Consider the following 4,603-nt stretch of genomic DNA (forward strand, 5'->3'; position numbering starts at 1 on the left):
AAAATGTTTAAAAAGAAGAAGTGAGTAACCAGAAAAACTTAGAAAAATGTTTAAAAAGAAGAAATCAGTAACCAGAAAAACGGCGAAAAATGTTTAAAAAGAAGAAATCAGTAACCAGACAAACTGCGAAAAATGTTTAAAAAGAAGAAATCAGTAACCAGAAAAACTTAGAAAAATGTTTCAAAAGAAGAAGTGAGTAACCAGAAAAACTTAGAAAAATGTTTAAAAAGAAGAAGTGAGTAACCAGAAAAACTTAGAAAAATGTTTAAAAAGAAGAAATCAGTAACCAGAAAAACTTAGAAAAATGTTTAAAAAGAAGAAATCAGTAACCAGAAAAACTGCGAAAAATGTTTAAAAAGAAGAAATCAGTAACCAGACAAACTGCGAAAAATGTTTAAAAAGAAGAAATCAGTAACCAGGAAAACTTAGAAAAATGTTTAAAAAGAAGAAGTGAGTAACCAGAAAAACTTAGAAAAATGTTTAAAAAGAAGAAATCAGTAACCAGAAAAACTTAGAAAAATGTTTAAAAAGAAGAAATCAGTAACCAGAAAAACTGCGAAAAATGTTTAAAAAGAAGAAATCAGTAACCAGAAAAACTTAGAAAAATGTTTAAAAAGAAGAAGTGAGTAACCAGAAAAACTTAGAAAAATGTTTAAAAAGAAGAAATCAGTAACCAGAAAAACGGCGAAAAATGTTTAAAAAGAAGAAATCAGTAACCAGACAAACTGCGAAAAATGTTTAAAAAGAAGAAATCAGTAACCAGAAAAACTTAGAAAAATGTTTCAAAAGAAGAAGTGAGTAACCAGAAAAACTTAGAAAAATGTTTAAAAAGAAGAAGTGAGTAACCAGAAAAACTTAGAAAAATGTTTAAAAAGAAGAAATCAGTAACCAGAAAAACTTAGAAAAATGTTTAAAAAGAAGAAATCAGTAACCAGAAAAACTTAGAAAAATGTTTAAAAAGAAGAAATCAGTAACCAGAAAAACTGCGAAAAATGTTTAAAAAGAAGAAATCAGTAACCAGACAAACTGCGAAAAATGTTTAAAAAGAAGAAATCAGTAACCAGGAAAACTTAGAAAAATGTTTAAAAAGAAGAAGTGAGTAACCAGAAAAACTTAGAAAAATGTTTAAAAAGAAGAAATCAGTAACCAGAAAAACTTAGAAAAATGTTTAAAAAGAAGAAATCAGTAACCAGAAAAACTGCGAAAAATGTTTAAAAAGAAGAAATCAGTAACCAGAAAAACTTAGAAAAATGTTTAAAAAGAAGAAGTGAGTAACCAGAAAAACTTAGAAAAATGTTTAAAAAGAAGAAATCAGTAACCAGAAAAACGGCGAAAAATGTTTAAAAAGAAGAAATCAGTAACCAGACAAACTGCGAAAAATGTTTAAAAAGAAGAAATCAGTAACCAGAAAAACTTAGAAAAATGTTTAAAAAGAAGAAATCAGTAACCAGAAAAACTTAGAAAAATGTTTCAAAAGAAGAAGTGAGTAACCAGAAAAACTTAGAAAAATGTTTAAAAAGAAGAAGTGAGTAACCAGAAAAACTTAGAAAAATGTTTAAAAAGAAGAAATCAGTAACCAGAAAAACTTAGAAAAATGTTTAAAAAGAAGAAATCAGTAACCAGAAAAACTTAGAAAAATGTTTAAAAAGAAGAAATCAGTAACCAGGAAAACTTAGAAAAATGTTTAAAAAGAAGAAATCAGTAACCAGAAAAACTGCGAAAAATGTTTAAAAAGAAGAAATGAGTAACCAGGAAAACTTAGAAAAATGTTTAAAAAGAAGAAGTGAGTAACCAGAAAAACTTAGAAAAATGTTTAAAAAGAAGAAATCAGTAACCAGACAAACTTAGAAAAATGTTTAAAAAGAAGAAATCATTAACCAGACAAACTGCGAAAAATGTTTAAAAAGAAGAAATCAGTAACCAGAAAAACTTAGAAAAATGTTTAAAAAGAAGAAATCAGTAACCAGAAAAACTTAGAAAAATGTTTAAAAAGAAGAAATCAGTAACCAGGAAAACTTAGAAAAATGTTTAAAAAGAAGAAGTGAGTAACCAGAAAAACTTAGAAAAATGTTTAAAAAGAAGAAATCAGTAACCAGAAAAACGGCGAAAAATGTTTAAAAAGAAGAAATCAGTAACCAGACAAACTGCGAAAAATGTTTAAAAAGAAGAAGTCAGTAACCAGAAAAACTTAGAAAAATGTTTAAAAAGAAGAAATGAGTAACCAGAAAAACTTAGAAAAATGTTTAAAAAGAAGAAATCAGTAACCAGAAAAACTTAGAAAAATGTTTAAAAAGAAGAAGTGAGTAACCAGGAAAACTTAGAAAAATGTTTAAAAAGAAGAAATGAGTAACCAGAAAAACTTAGAAAAATGTTTAAAAAGAAGAAATCAGTAACCAGAAAAACTTAGAAAAATGTTTAAAAAGAAGAAATGAGTAACCAGAAAAACTTAGAAAAATGTTTAAAAAGAAGAAATCAGTAACCAGAAAAACGGCGAAAAATGTTTAAAAAGAAGAAATCAGTAACCAGAAAAACGGCGAAAAATGTTTAAAAAGAAGAAATCAGTAACCAGAAAAACTTAGAAAAATGTTTAAAAAGAAGAAGTGAGTAACCAGAAAAACTTAGAAAAATGTTTAAAAAGAAGAAATGAGTAACCAGAAAAACTTAGAAAAATGTTTAAAAAGAAGAAATCAGTAACCAGAAAAACTTAGAAAAATGTTTAAAAAGAAGAAATGAGTAACCAGAAAAACGGCGAAAAATGTTTAAAAAGAAGAAATCAGTAACCAGAAAAACGGCGAAAAATGTTTAAAAAGAAGAAATCAGTAACCAGACAAACTGCGAAAAATGTTTAAAAAGAAGAAATCAGTAACCAGAAAAACTTAGAAAAATGTTTAAAAAGAAGAAATCAGTAACCAGGAAAACTTGGAAAAAAACACTTAGAAAAATTTTCAGCAAAGTGTGAAAAATATTCTAAGTGTCAGCGGAGGAAAATGCTGCAGCATCGGGAAAGATTCGCAAACTTACACCGAACATGTGCTCCGAAGTGCCGGAGGAATTGGGTGAATTGAGCCCGGCAAATGGCCAGCTGTCGTTTTGTGCCTGCAGCCCGAAAACTTTAACTTTGTCTGTCGCGGAAGTCCGGACCGAGAAAAATCCAAACGGTTTTGACCGGACCGAGTTCCAGACCGATGCAGTCAAATTTGGAATTCAGACCCATTCAGTGCCACTTGTAGTTTTTCCGCAGTGAGGTTGGCGGGGTACCCGGAGATATATGGGAACACGATTTTTAGAACAAAATGGCGGCGCGGGACCGTTCTGAAAGGCATCCGAAAAACGGTTCCACGGGCATAGCACTTTAATGACAGGTATGAGTGCATGCCGGAGAGCTCTTGGAAGTCGAATTTTTGACACTTTGTCAATTTTTTGACAGATTTGACAAACTCTTTCTGTCTGTTCTAAGAGTCAGTCAGAGACTTGTGCGGCGGTCTTTTGACACTATTGGAGGGCGGGCAAACCCCACGTTGACTCCGGCCGTCCCTCCACAGGCGCTCGTGTCCAAAATGAAGGCGAGAGACGCGAGTGGCCTGGTTCCCTTGGGTGTTGCCAAGAAGGCTGCGGGCTGACCGTTGCCTGAGCACTCCCTAAAGCCTCTTGTGATGAGAGCAGACCTCGCCTGCCGCACGACCGGCTCTGGGAGTCGTTGGGCCGCTATTTGTGAATAGTCTGGTCCTCCTCTGCCACCCGGACAAGCGCGATGGCTCTGCCGCCCTGCGGTGCTCGTCACCCAGGTTTGGGGAACACGATACTCGTAACAAAAATAAAAGGCGGCTCGGGACCTGCAGGCGAAAGGGGTCCCGTGGTGCTAAGCACGTCGACTTCGGGTCTCGGTGCAAGCCGGAGAGCTCACGGAAGTCTAAAGTTTTCGGCACGTGGTCGAATCTTTTCAAAGGCTTACCCGGCTCTTTCCGTCCATTCTGAGAGTAAGTCAGAGGCCGGTGCGGAGGTCTCTTGACAATCGGAGGGGGTGGTGGCCCTCCGCAGGCGCTCGTGTCGAAAATGAAGGCGAGAGACGCGAGTGGCCTGGTTCCCCTGGGTGTTGCCAGGAAGGCTGCGGGCTGACCCTTGCCTGAGCACTCCCTAAAGCCTCTTGTGATGAGAGCAGACCTCGCGCGCCGCACGACCGGCTCTGGGAGTCGTTGGGCCGCTATCTGTGAATAGTCTGGTCCTCCTCTGCCACCCGGCCAAGTGCGATGGCTCTGCCGCCCTGCGGTGCTCGTCACGCAGGTATGGGGCACACGATGCTCGTAACAGCAAATAAAGGCGGCTCGGGACCTGCAGGCGAAAGGGGTCCCGTGGTGCTTAGCACGTCGACTTCGGGTCTCGGTGCAAGCCGGAGAGCTCACGGAAGTCTAAAGTTTTCGGCACGTGGTCGAATCTTTTGAAAGGCTTACCCGGCTCTTTCCGTCCATTCTGAGAGTCAGTCAGAGGCCGGTGCGGCGGTCTATTGACGACCGGAGGCTCCCATGGGTGTTGCGATGAGGGTGGAGGGCACAGAACCTTGCCTTAGCACTCCCTAATAAAGCCTCTTGTGAAGAGAGCAGACCTC

The sequence above is a fragment of the Chiloscyllium punctatum genome, unplaced genomic scaffold (genome assembly GCF_047496795.1).
Source record: "Chiloscyllium punctatum isolate Juve2018m unplaced genomic scaffold, sChiPun1.3 scaffold_694, whole genome shotgun sequence".
NCBI lineage: Eukaryota > Metazoa > Chordata > Chondrichthyes > Orectolobiformes > Hemiscylliidae > Chiloscyllium > Chiloscyllium punctatum.